At 32.2% G+C, this 14804-nt stretch overlaps 1 protein-coding gene across 1 annotated transcript in view; it reads right to left on the bottom strand.

The window, feature by feature from the left end:
* The window catches only part of LOC134853159 (endophilin-B1-like), a 175756-nt gene that overhangs the window by 156946 nt on the left and 4006 nt on the right, over positions 1 to 14804 (bottom strand). The gene's annotated exons all lie outside the window — the stretch shown is intronic.

Here is a 14804-nt window from a genome sequence, read left to right as displayed (position 1 = left end):
TGCAGGCGAGAATAAGCAATAACTTCGCAAAAAACTAACGTAATCATTCGGATCAATGATCAAGGATCTTTCTCCTTTTTGAAGTTCAAATATTTTCATGCTATATTTTGCTTCCAGAAACTTCCTTTTTTGAGCGCATTTTTGTAGTGTCCTTCATAAAACTGAAAATGACGTTGCCTGAATAAATCATACATGTTCCAATATTCATTAAAATCGAGTCGAATAACAAAGTTTCCTTCTCTTTACCTTGATTCTCACCGTCTTTTCTTGATATAACATCTCGCTCCAGCTCCGTCAATTGACTCTTCCAAGAATCACAAAATAGGTCTCTTGAAAATTGATCCAGCAAAAAATTGACCGCAAGTCTGGTGTAACTGGTTTTTTTTAAGTTTGTGCGATGATACGGCTGAAACATACAAAACGGCTCGAACCGTATTCCCGACGAATTTCAATTCATGGAAACCTTTTTGAATTGGATTGTTCAACTGAACTGGATGGTTCAATTGAACTGGAATGTTCAACAGATCTGGATGACCTTTGCTGGATGGAGAAATATGATGTTTTCTTCAAATATAATAACAAAAAGTTATGAATAAAACTAGAGCAAAAATAAAAGCTTTTTGGAATACAATATGAAGAGTCATCTTCTAGTGTAGTCTAGAACAACTAGATGAAGAGCACGTGCATAGTTTTCGGAAGCAACTAAGAAATATCTGCGATGCTGTTACTTTTTCTGCCGTCTTTTACATTTTCTTAGATGGATTAAATCTCCGCTTACAAGTTGATAGCGCGAAATATATCGCGCGTTAATTTTGTCCCAAATTGACCAAAATGGCAATCTTTAAACCCCCATACCTTTACAAAAAATGATCATTGGTAAAATATCTTTTCAAATTTGAGCTCAAGACAACAATACCTTTCGAATGATATAAAAAAAAACTCCGTCAAAAATGGCTAATTAAAAAGTCGAAATTTGTCTGAAGAAAAAAAAATCCCACCCCGAGCACAAGTATTCCGTTACTTTCGTATCGAAAGTCGGAACAATAAGATACTGACTATGGTAACGAGATCGCTGACCCTCAGATCCGGAACTTACTTTTTTTATGCCATATAATATCGCACCCCCCATCTCGAAAAACTTTTAGATCTGCCCCTTGATGAACTTCAAACCAAAACATTGCGAAACATATAAATTTTCTAGTTTCAGAAAATAAGGCAAAAAACTAATACTATCATATTTTCTACATTGAGACAGGCTTAATATTCTAGCATAAGATGTTTTGAATCAAATCTACAATTAAAAAAACTATGAAAAAAATCAACAGTTCATAGCAACCTTTTTTCATTTTATGTTTAGTTTATGCAATACAACTTTTTCCACATATTCAACCTTTTTTGTTATATTATTAAGCGTCACGTTTCAATGTAACAAAATTGAAAATCAATTTGTGTGACGCTTAAAGTTTCTTGGTTGCACTGGTTCCGGATACTTTTTCGTGAGTCTAACCAATCGCGGACTCATCGGGAGGCTCTTATTTTAGTGGTAAGGAGTTCACTTTTAATCCGTTGATTGTGTAATCGATCCCCTGCCATTGCATTGCTACGAGGTTTCACCATTGCAGTGCGAGGACGAGGTATCATTTTAACTCTAGTTTGAGGTTTTGACTGCAATAGTGGTAGCACGTGAAAGCTCCATGCGCAAAAAAAAAACGTCCTCGAGTCGCAAAAAAGAACATCAAAAAATAGTTCTGTCTGGAATCTGGCGAAAGAGGAGCAGATTATGCTTAGACAGGCTGAATGCCTTTCATAGATCGCCTGCGAGTTGCAGAAACCACAATTATTCACAGGTCTGCAAAGTCCTAAAATATTGGAATCCTGAAGTTACGAACTGGAAATATCCAAAGTTGGTTGCGACAGACTGAAAACACCAAAACTCGGTTGCAATTTTCGAATCATTAAACGGCAGTCTCGCGTTGACACAAGTGTGCTAAAATCTAGTTGCTTGTATGTACTACGTTTTAAGGCTAAGTTATGTGCATAGATTATTTTACAAGCTTTTGTCAACGGACTTAATTCCAGAAGCGATTTTGAAGCGGACAAAAAGTCGTAATTTATGTTCGTTTCAAGTAGGCATGATGTTTTGACAAAAAATTATCAAATATTACATGAATCTTCTGTATGTGGTCGGCTGAAACAAATTTTTTTTTGGACATAGACAAATACCAATCGATCATCGCTTTAGTTAGTTTCTGAGAAAAAATACATGTGGCTTTTAGAGTTCCATTAGAACCTAAAAATTCAACTGCAAATTTTTTATTGACTTCAAAAGACTGCTCTTATATCAGAACAAAGCCCTGAATTATCTAGATGCACTTTAAGGCCAATTTAAAAAAAAATTTGGTTGAACGGTTGATAAAATGATCGAAAAAAAAATCATTTTTTTCTTCATATTTATCCCAGAACACGCTTGGTAAAATTCAGTTTAAAGCTCAATTCAGTTGAAACGCATTCATTTTCTGCTTTTGCGTCTTTTTAGAACGCAATATATTGCGCAATAAACACCCCATGTTGGCCATTATAGCAAATTTTAGACCCCTGTAACTCTTTTTTCAAATATGAGCTCAGAAAAACATTATTTTTCAGATGGTATAAAAAAAGTTCCGTCAAAAACAGTAGGTCTCCAAGAAACGCGGAACAAAAAGTTGAGGCCCCCTAAAGTCTACATTATAGAATTAAACCGTTCAAAATGATCGAAAGGAAATTAATTGATAAACATCAATTTGGCAGTATTAATTAAGTTCTTAGAAAGGCGATATCAAATCAAAGACAATTAAATTACTTCATTACGAGACCAAACTATATAATTTGTGAACTGTTAGCGGATTCAGCGACAAGGATCCTTTCTTTGTTCTTCTTTTGCTCTTTCGTTTTCTTTGATTTTTGCGACAGAAATTTAACAAGTTTACCAGAGACCTGTCAGAGACTAACAAATCAAATTTTCCACCTATCCCTGTAGAACACAGTTTGGCGTCGTTATTTTCGAGAAGAAATTGACGAGTCAAATAGACAATAACAATTTTAATGAAAAAGAATGTGTTCTAAATAATACTCTATAGCATGATATTCTATAGCAAGACTGCTCGATCAGGGTGAAACCCTGAATGTCCCGATTGTCCATAAATTGGTTTCAAATAATTTTTGTTTTATGAACTATTTACAAACAAGGAATTTTAGGCTGAATAAAAAGACAAAATAGTCTGCCTCAATTGAAAATGGATTGACTGTGTGGTGTGCGATAAATCGTTAACGTAAATAATGCGCTTTAAGTTTTCAACATCAGAGTATCGCGGCACTCTTTTAGTCATGTTAGTCTATTAATGAGGGTCATATCAATCACTGGTGAAAAGGACCCAAGGGAAATATTTTTGAGAACTGGTCTGAATAAAACACCACCCAGAGCATATATACTCTTTGCTTTTTTCGAAAGTCTGAACAAAACTGAGTCTAAGCTTATTTCAAAAGACATTAAAGGACAGTAAAGGACAGTCGAAAATCCAATATATATCAGGGAAACATAAGTAGTTACACGTAGTACTTTTAAACTTTGAAATTTTTTTTCTCGAAAAATACCAGATACATTTTTGTGCTCTAAAACAAATTGGCGAGCAATAAAAACTCTCCTCCTCGCTGGTTTATTTTATGTACTTCTAGAAACTCTATGCGATTGTTTCAGATCGGCCCAATGTATATAGTCTGTGATATCTTGCAAGTTACATCCGACTGAGCTTTTGAAACATCACTGCAACCAATGCTCACAAGCGACCTGTCAGCTCTGGAAGAACATTACTGTAGTTCGAGCATTGTTGAATTCTTTGTTCATTTCTATAAAGAAAAACCATAAATTAGCTCATCCCGAGTTACCTAACCATGAGAGTCCATCCCTGGAGTCACCCCTGGAGCCGGGACGGGCCAGGGGGAAAACCATGTCTAAGTCTTGCAGGGATTGCCCTGGACTTTCTGGAGCACTCTACGAGTGAAAGCATGGACTTCCAAGTTTTTTTGCTGAGTTTTTAAATTTGCAAATTGTTTACTCGCCTGCCTTAAAAAACATCAACCAAAAGATATTATCGTAAAAAAAACAATCCACTGGTTAACAGGTAAGAATCTTGCAGATAAAATGCATTTCTAGAGTCAGCATTGAAAGTGAAGGTTCAACTTCGCACAGGCTTAAGATAACAAACTACAAGTTTTTGACGTGGCTAGATAGCTTCTAACTAAAAAAAACGATGTTTGAAGTAGGTTGAGATAATTTTCTGTCAAATTTATAGCTTTTCTTACAATTTCGTAACAAAAAAAAAACTAATTATGGCTCCACACACAACAGACATTCATTTTTCGGTTCTTTGATAAAAAAATTGAGTCTGGGCTACGTTATAGACCAAGTGAGCTAAATTTTTTCATGCAAAATTTTGTCCCGAGCTTTAAAATGGCTTTGCGCTGACTGAAAATTAAAGGCAATTTTTGTGAAAAAACATTATTTGCTAGAAGGGTACCTAACAGGTTTCCAGGCCTATTTTTCTAGAATTTTTTTCTCAGAGTTCATGGCAGGGTTACTGGATAACCCGACCAGGAAATCCAGGATTGCCTTTGACCCTTTAAGTTTTCCCCTAGCTAGGGGATAACAATCATGTCAGATGCTAAATCAGATATTTTTATAGATTTTAAATCAGCTCATTTTTAAATTATTTGCCCTTAATTTTTTTCATCGTTTGCCCTAGAAGTTTGAGAGCAGTCTGAGTGTCCATTGCTTTTTTTGGTTAAATTTTCAATATTGCAAATTTTTTCCAACCTGCTCGAAAACGAATCAGAACAAAGAACAGTCTCATTAAAATATCCATATATCAATTGTCAATTATCTCGTACATAAATTGCCTTTGTAGATTTATCATTGAAAAAAAAATGTTTGAATTTTACATTGAATAAGCATAACAAAAAATAAATTTGTTATGACTAGATGTCTTCTACCTCAGAGAAACAGTGTCAGAAAAAATTTAAGGATTTTTTTTGTCACATTTAGACGTATCTTATTATTTTAAAACAACAACAAAACTAACTACGCCTCCACGCAAATTTGAAGCTTTGTTTTTTAGTTTTTTATTCGTGTGAAAAACAGTCTTGATTACCTTATATAACAAACAAAAAAACCAATTTCCCAGTAAAAATTTTGTTGTTAAATTGTTTGTTTGGCATAAAACGACTTTGCGGTGACTACAAAATTAGCCAGAATTTTGTACATAAGTCTGATTTCCTAGAAGGGTACCTAACAGGTGTCGCTACCTAATTTCCAGGATTTTTTTCATAGAATTTCTGGCAGGGTTACTGGATAGCCTCTGCCAGGAATCCCAGGAGTGCCCTGAACCCTTTTTTTTCTTCTGGCTAGAGGATAACAATATATGTCAGATGCTAATCAAATGATTTTAAAACAATTCATTTCTCAATTATTTGCTATCAAAAATGTTTAATCGTTTACAAACAAAACAATCAAAACTTGACTTCAAATGATCATTTCTGGCTTTTTATTAAATTCTCTGCAATCAATTTGTTTTTATATGTCATTGATTTTTTTCTTATTTTCAGCCGACAAAATTATGAGATTTTAAATAGTTTTAATGCAAAAATTTTTATTCGAATAAAATATATTTTTTGAAAAGTTCTCGAGGATTGCCTCAAACTTTTTAGTGTATTTTTAGATTTCTGAAAATTTTTTTAGTTGTTTAATTACATAAGCGTAATAAGAAATAACGTGTTCTGGTAAGACTTTTTTTATCGTTAGTAAGCAGCAATCTTTTTCAAAACTAGCAATATTAGACATTTTTTTAACCATTCACATCTTTATAGGCCAGTTTGTGATCAATAATTGATTTCTTGATTTTTTAAACCGTTTTCAGAACGATATTGGCAAGATTTTGATTTTATGGTTGCCGAAATTTAATTCTTGTAAACTTTTTTCTGCATTACTTCTGTCGTTCAAAGTTTCCAATCAACCTTATGATTTTGAAACCATTCGCCATTTTTAACAAAAATTTTACCCTAAATTTGAATGTTGACAATTTTTATCATCTTACTACTGAATATTTTTCATCCAAAACTGTCAAAATTTTGTTTCTTTATAAAAAACGCAAATGGCAGCGAAATGTCTGAGTTTTTCAAAAGCTTTTTTCCTCTGTTTATTTGTCGTCAGTTAAACCAAAATCTGTTTTTAAAAAGATTTCCTTGTTCAACGAAAAGTTCCAAGTTGAAACGATTGCTTATCAACAAAAGCTACTGTTTGCAATTAAGTTGTCTGGGCAATTAAATCGACACCATCGAAAACGATCAGGCTTTGTTGAAGATTTTGCATTTCAGGATAAAGCTAGGATGAATTTGGTTGTTGAATCAACTCAAAGTTTTGAAATTTGTGTGAATTGGCAATTTGTTGCCGCGCATTGTAAAATTTAAACCATATCTTCATGATCAATGAAACGAGAGATGCTTAAAACACTTTTAAAAGTAAAAAAATAAATAAAATTTTCGTTTTTTCTTATTGTTCTTACTGAAAATGGCATTCAGGTCAGTCAGTAAATTAAACTGATATGAAGAGGCTTGTTGATTGTAAAATTACTACGTTACATGAAAATCCGATTTATTTTCATTTAAAATCCAATTACCGTTCATCAAATCTAATTCTATTTGATCTAATTAAAAAAAAATTTCATGTTGCTTTTCGCGATGATTTCCAGAATTGTTACTGTAGGCGTTTCTCTGTTCAAAATGTTGACGCAATTGTGAATAACTTTTTTCAGGATAGCTAAGTCATTCATTGTTTTATGCGCTGTTAAACCATTGATACTATTTGTATGAATGCTCCAATTGATTTTTTTTTCTAAAACTCTAGAACTTGACCACTGATAGCCGGTTACTGAGCAAAAATCACAGATTGTTCCGACCGTAGTCCTATAAAAATTCGTTTCTTTTTCGAAATTATGTAGTTTTTTTGTTTGGTGTGATATAAATTTCTATTTGAAAAACAGGTTTTTTTTGAAACTTTGTCGTTTTTCTGTGTGATGTGATCCAACTTTCTATTTAAAAAATTAGAATTGAGGCGTATTCGAAAGTCATAGTACATAGTAAAAAAAAGCAAACTAGAAAAAAAATTTTTGCATAAAAAGTTAGAAAAACAACATAATATCACCAAAAATTTTTTCTTTTTTTTGTGCTGAAAATTTTGAATTTTTCATGTTTTTCGTTCCAAAAATTTCGCAAAAAAAGTCCAAATACTATTTTCTCTTTAGTAAAATTGGTTTTCACAGCTGAAGTTAAACATAAAGAAGCTTTCCCTCTTTTCATAAGCGTACTTCTATCTCGCTTTACTCGCCAGCATCTGGATTCAAACTCAAAAATTTCAATCTAAATTTGCTCGACAAAGGATTAGTTTTCGAAACAGTTTTAATTTTGGTTGCGGCAACTGAAAGAGCTACATTAAGATACATATTTCTACATATTCCATTGATTAATTGTGGTACCTGATTTTGCGTGAAAAAAGAACTTAAACACACCCTAATACATTTTCCCTCCCCATTTTCAATGGTCGGAACAATAAACATTTTCACTGGTTTGTCATTAAGATAGGAACTGAGTCATTTTTCTGTATAATTTTTTTCTTATTATTTCAGTAAAACGGATTGTTTTTCGAAAAATTGTCGAGAACAGAGAGATTTTCTAATCAAAACTTCTTAAGCAAACTATAGGACTGCAGCAAACATCAGAGTTATACTCTCATCAAGTTCATTTGCGTCACAATTGGAAGGGCTGCAATAAAATTTACGATGTTCGTCAAATTTTGAAGTTTTCGATTTTTTTGGCATAAAATCGATGTATCATATTAAAAAAGAAATTTTTGTGACAAAAATGCTGCTCATGCAATTTTCATGAACAAAAAAATGATTTGACTACTAGATTTTCGATGACCAAACTGAAAATTTTACAAAGTATTTTCAAAATTTCCCCAAACTATTTTGTTTGTTTTTTTTTCAAAGCGCAAAACTATTCTCGTACATACAAATTTTTGTTTATTCAAAGCGCAAAACTATTCTCGTACATACAAGTCTATCAAAATTTTTTTGATTAAGCATAAAGTAGTCTTGGATACACAGCACTTGCAATGGTTTTCCAGATTTCCAGGCAAATGATTTTTGAATTGTGTTTTTTAAATTCGAAAGTTTAGCCATCTTAAAAAATTTTGGTGGCCGACCAATATTTAGAAGCCGACATTTTGATGAAATTGTTTTTGTAAGACATATGTATTTAGGTAATTTTAAATGCATTGTACATGCAAAACCATTAATCTTTCTGTGACTCAAATTTTAAGTAACCACGGTCTTCGTCTCTTGTGTTCGGTTACGAACATAGTCCAAAATTTTGCGAATTTGATTAAAAAACACAATTTTTGTTTGATTTCTGAAAATTTTTGATAAGCATTCGTCGATTAAGAGTTTTTTTCAACCTAACGTAAGACGCGTAACGTTGGCTGCTCAAAAACGGCTGTACGAAATAATGATATTCAATTTCAATTCAAACAACAATTTTCTTTACGATATTTACAATTTATATTGCTTTTTTAAAACCTGAATCGCATGTTGATTTAGTTTGAAAATAATACATTACGAGGCCAAAGTGAGTATTTTATGAACTAAAAGCGGATTCAGCAACAAGGACGCTATCTTTGTTCATCTTTTCTTATTTCAATCTCTTTGATCGTTGAGAATTTTGAAATACAAAATTTTGACATGTATAAAGACTTGTCTCTGGAATCCAATCTGGCGCACAGTTTGGCCTCGTAATGTATGGATCACTTAGGTTGCAGTTGCTTTATATATGGTTCGTGTGAGACCAGTTACAATTGAGTGACAGCAAAACTCACCTGAACAAATTCGAGAGGAACAATGTTGACTTGCCGTTCATGCCATTAACCGAAAACTTGTACAAAATACGAATAACACACGACAATGCATGTAAGATCAATTTCAAACAATTTAAGGCTCTTTTTTTGATCTCGGATCGAGGTGGTCGATTTTTGTTTCGTTTTATTTTCGAGGTTTTTTTGATTTATTTTATTTGGTATGTTTTGACTGTCTCAGCCAATTTTTGGTATGATTCGTCTATCGAACCGTTTTTCAGCTTGTTTCTAGTTTCTCGATCAAACTTTGGCATGTTTCGATTTTTTTTTCAAATAAAATTTGGTGTGTTTCGGTTATCTCGACAAAATTTTGGTATGATTTGACTTTATCGACCAAAATTTGGCATGCGTTGACTTTCTCGACAAAACTTTAATATATTCAGCTTTCTCGATCAAAATTTGGTATGTTTCGACTTTCTCGTTCCGAAATCTTTACAAATTTATTTTTTGGAGCCCGCTTCTACAAGTTTCGATTTTTTGACCAAAAATGGGTTTGTTTCCGCTGTTTAGACTTTCTTGACACACATTATGATTCCTAAAACTTTTCATCCATCTCAGATTTGTTTCCAGTTGCGTGATTAACCATGAGATAATGAGGTTTGTAAGCATTATCTTAACTCTCTAAGTCACAAAATGTGAAGTTAAACTTGAGTTCAACCTGTAATCAGTTCTTAGGAGGAAACGGCAAGTTAAAAAACCATTTTTTATCTGGTTAAAAAACACTAACCAAGCTCAAATCAATGGTTACTTTGACTGTTCTTACCTAAGTTTCTAATGTGCTCGAAATTTATTCCGATTGTGCCCGACGTATGCTTCTACTTTCTCGATAAAAATGGGTATGTTTTGACTGTGCTCGGCCTATGCTTCAACTTTCTCGTTTTTCTCTACCAATAAATAGCTTGAGCAACTTAACAAAAAAGTAACATGTATGCATTTCAGTGCGCTTTTATGTGATGATCTGAAAATAGACTATAAAGTTCAGTAAATTGAAAAATTCAAAACCTTATTTTTAAAAATTGAATCTTCCATTTTATTTTTAGTTTCTTGACCAATCTAAAACTGTTGATTTATAAACTGCTATTTGAGGAAATTTTTGTAAAATTTTACTTTTTCTTGTCGCGACCCCTAAATCTCAAAAAACTAAAGGATTCGTTCAAAAATTTCAAGTTTTTAGATAAGCAGTCCTCCCAAATGACTGCTGTTGATTGTTATTTTCTCATGTTTGTCTTTTGTGAGCAGAATTTTGCTGCTCTGTATCCAAATTGCAATTAATCTTCTAAGTTTTGAAAAAAATCTAGTCTTGCTTGACGTATGTTTAGACAATGCTTGACCTACATTCTGACTGTTTCTGAACCAAAATCAGGTATCTTTTGACTTTCTCAACCAAAATTGGGTATGTTTTGACTGTGTTCTAATTATGTTAAGTGTCTCTCGGCCAAAATCGGGTATGTAACGACTTTGTGCTTGGCTAAAGATTGCATCTCTCTTGTGGATTTTATGTCGCAAAACTGCACTTGTCCGGTTTGCAAAGTCGAAATATAAGTCAAGAATATCTGTGATACCCCATCAGTAATTTAGTTTTTTTTCTGCTTAGATTAACTGATTGCTACAAAAATGGCATGCGGACTAATTATAGGGCATGACAAGTACATGTGCTTTTCATATTCAATCTTGAAAAGCTCTTCATTACACCATAAAAAGGATATAGAGTTGCTGGTTAGTTTTAAAAAAAAGAGCCATGCTTACTATATTTTCGCTAAGTGTTCGCTTTTTTGTATGTCTGTTCTTTTTGCTGTTTTGTCGAAAATTTCAGTTTCAGAATTCGATTTTCAAGAAAGAGTTTCTAAAAAAAAACAGTTTTTAAATTTTCTTTTCTAATTTACCCCTGATTATTAGGGTTGATTGATTCGTGGCCCTTGGACAGTGTAGATGTGGAGGATAAAAGAAACCCCGAGAAAACGTCAAAATTTTTCTTCAATCTGTTTCTTCAAATGCGAGAAAAAGTGAACATTTTTCTTCAATCCGTTTCTTCAATTGTTCTTCAAATGCGATAAGACTATATCCAGACACCTCAAATGTGACATAATTGGTGCTGAGAATTTAAAACCGCTCTCAGTTTCTTGAGTGAAAATGTTTTGTCATTTATATTTTTGGATAAAAACAGTCTTTCTAATAAAATAATTTGGGCAAGATTAGGCCGTGCAAGGCCTCATATATGATTCAAAATGACCAAATAATTTTGAAGAAAACAATGGTAGAACCATTTTTGTTTTCGTGGTTATCAATTTAATTTTTCACTCATATGAAAATCGTAATTTCTTTTGAAACTCTAAATTTATCGTTCTAAAATCAAGTTTTTTGCCAATAATTTTTTTTAGTAGCTATGATACTACCTTTCTCCTTATTTATCCGCAACGTTATCGAGTGAATAAGATTTTTATTTCAACTGTTAAAAATTTAGCTATATTCCAAAAATACAAATTATGAAGCTTTTTTCAATTTTTCTTGGTTTATTTGTTCATTTTTGTGGACAATTTTTGTTCGTTTTTGTTCAATTGTAAATACTTATGATAAGTTTTAGCTTTATGATGAGCGCCAAGCTTTAGTCTAGCCTTTAGTATTTTTACCATGCAAAAAAATGGTATACCAAATTTGAAAATAAACAAAAAAAATGAAAGGTTTTTCGTTTATAATACTTTCCATGAATATGTTCGGTACTTTTTATCTAAGTTACTACCCAGCAACCCGCTACTTTTGTTTTATTCACGTCTTGATTTTATTCCGAGTTTTTTGAATGATTTATTTTTATCATCGGTCGAACCAAAGTCTACTTCGCCAAAAGTAGGATGGATAGGGTGTCATTTTCTTCTTAGCGCATTCCAGTGTTGAGTACAGAGTGGAAGTAGCAGCACATATTTCAACAAATTTGAAAAAAGCTGCCTAGACACGTTCCAACTGCAGCTCAGATCTTAAATTGTTACAATAAATATGAGAATTGGTTAAAAACCTTTTTAGATGAGACCCTGAAGAAACTATTTTTGACCTCAAAGTTTTCGAAATCAGCTTTTTTCAGTTTTATAGGAAATCACGTGACTTACTTGTTATAGTTGTACCACCCTGCAATGACAAAACTTGTTTCGAATCGATTTAAATTGAATTCAAATCAAATTAATAGCTATCTAAATCCGTTAAAAATGTACATTTCAAGAACTGGGCCCAACTAATTGATTATACTGATTATAGATTTTGTGACACTTAGATTTGAATATTAGTTAGATTTGACTAGCAAGAAAGTCAATGTGAAAACACGATTTCAATCCTGAAAATGTTCTTAAAACAGGTTTGCAATTTTTCATCTAAGATTTTGATGGAAATTCTAGTCAGAAATCCCTTCTCTGTAGCTCTCATCAATGTATTTCAATTTTTTAAAAATGAAATCCAAATGGGCAGCTCATCATTATGTGAAATTGACAGCATTTTCTGCTGTTTGCAACGTGAAGTTCGATTTTTCAGTATGTTTTTTCTTACATTTGATCGTCGAGACTTGAGCAACGAAAGCTTTTTTAACAATATTTAAAGGTTGAAAGTTTTTTGTTATATTTCCTCTAAAATTTTCTGGACACAATTGTTCTTTTTTTTTCGTATGAACAGACATCAAACATTAAAAAACATAAACATTTAAAAAAATAACAAAGAAGCAATCTTCACTCTGATCTGTGCCTGCAACGCAAAAATTTTAAACTTGATTTTCTACGCCCGAGAAGTTCTGTTTACGTTTTTAAGCGCCGATCAAAACATCGAATAACAAACGGATTGGTGCCATGGGCATATCTAGGGTTTTTCCTATGAGGTGGGGGGATTTCAACTAAGGTTCTCAATTTTCGTCGGCCTTTTTTAGGTGGGCAAAATTGATATCGTAAGCTCCTCCAATTGACTATAAAGACCCTATTTGGACCACTTTTTCTTCACTTTAGGTATTATTTTGAAAAACAAACAGTTAAAAAAACTTTGTGGAAATTTTTGAACAAAAATTGCTGAGAAATGAAAAAAATTGCTCAAGTTTAGTATATATTGGTAATGAAGGCGCTGTCAGAAAATTGTCGACAGGCTGCATTTTGCTTAGACCTGCATACCCTGACAAAACTAGTTTCGTACCCATTTAATTTGATTATCCATGTACATTTTAGGAACTGAAACCGATTTTAATTTGATTTAATTTGATCTTTCTTGAAGAGTTTGAATCGGTCGTGTCTAAATCGATTGTGTGTAAAAAATCAAAGTTAAATTGATTTGGTTTGATTTTCCGACACACTCAAATCCATCCAAATCTCACTAAAATCAGTTTGAAAATTATTTAAACCATTCAAGTCAAGTCCATTTTAAAAGACCCCTGAGCACATCGATTTAAGTATCTAAAAAATCCATTTCAAATCGATATTTTTGCCGACACGTCGAAAAAAAACATGCTATTTAAAAGAAAATGGAATATTTTATTCTCGATTTCCTAAAAGATCACACGCGATAGATTTTGTTGAAATACAAAAAAAAATTGTACTCAAAAATCAAATTTTGAGCTCAAAAATGTGCAAAGAAATTAGGAAAAATTACCAATGTAAGTCAGATTATGGGCAAAACTCTAAATAAAAAATTAGGGAAAATGTAATTACAATCGTATTTTGATCTCAAAGAATTATAATAAAATTATCGAAAACTATCATTGTAAATCAGATATTGGGCAAAAATTATGTAACAAATCATTAAAATGGTCAATATAGGTCAAATTTTTAGCTCAAAATATGCAAGGAATTACAAAATTATATGATTATTTTTAAAACTGTTTCGCATTTTTATTATGAGACTATTTTTAGGAGGCCAAATTTTTCACTGGATAAGCGCAAATAATTGTGTTTGCATGTTTCTGGATTCCAGAGACAAGTCTTTAAACATGTTAAAATTTTGTCGGAACGATCAAAGAGAATAAAAGGGTAAAAGACGAACAAAGGTAGCGTCCTTGTGGCGGAATCCGCTTGCCATTCACAAAAGACACAGTTTGGCCTCGTAAGGATACGTTATTGGTGTAAAATCAAAAATGGACCAAGAAAAAATGTAACTCGAAACACGAAACTAATGAGATTCGTACGAAAAAATTGACTGAAATCGACTTAAATCCGTTTTTATCCAAAAAAAAACAAGTTATGACTAAAAAAAATGGAGTTGAATCGGTTTTAAATCGACATGGAACGATTTTTTTATCTGGGATTTAAGATACTTTTAAATCGATTTTCTATTTAGTTTCTACTTTTTCTATTAACTATTCGAAATTTCTTATACTAAAATTGATATCAAATAATTATATCTATATACATTTTCATACTAAAGTCGATCTTAATCCCTTGTTGTCAGTGCGGGTAGGCTTTCATAGATCCTCTGCTAATCGCAGAAGCCATAGTTAATAGCAGATTCAAGAATAGTTTTCTCAAAAATAGCAAATTTATTTGACTTGAAGCGTTTCAATGTGTAAAAAAATATTAGTCAGAAACACTTTCTGAAGCGTGGTATTGAATATAGTTTTGTCGAGAATTATTGCTTTCATTTAAAACGTACTTTTTCATTACATAAACATTGGTTTGCTTTAAGATTGAAAAAGTTAGTCGTGTATTCTGTCGCATTTTTTTTTAAATTCTGCATTGAATCATCTCGTTTATAGATACACTTTTTACTTATAAATTTTGAGCCTAAATAAAAATATAAAATGTCGTCTTTTCTGGAGTCCTGGAAACCAAAACCGGGTACTTCTCTGCATTTCATT

This window comes from Symsagittifera roscoffensis, chromosome 8, assembly GCF_963678635.1.
Source record: "Symsagittifera roscoffensis chromosome 8, txSymRosc1.1, whole genome shotgun sequence".
Lineage (NCBI taxonomy): Eukaryota > Metazoa > Xenacoelomorpha > Acoela > Convolutidae > Symsagittifera > Symsagittifera roscoffensis.
The sequence above is the reverse complement of the archived record's forward strand: the minus strand, read 5'-3'. Positions and strand labels throughout refer to the sequence as shown.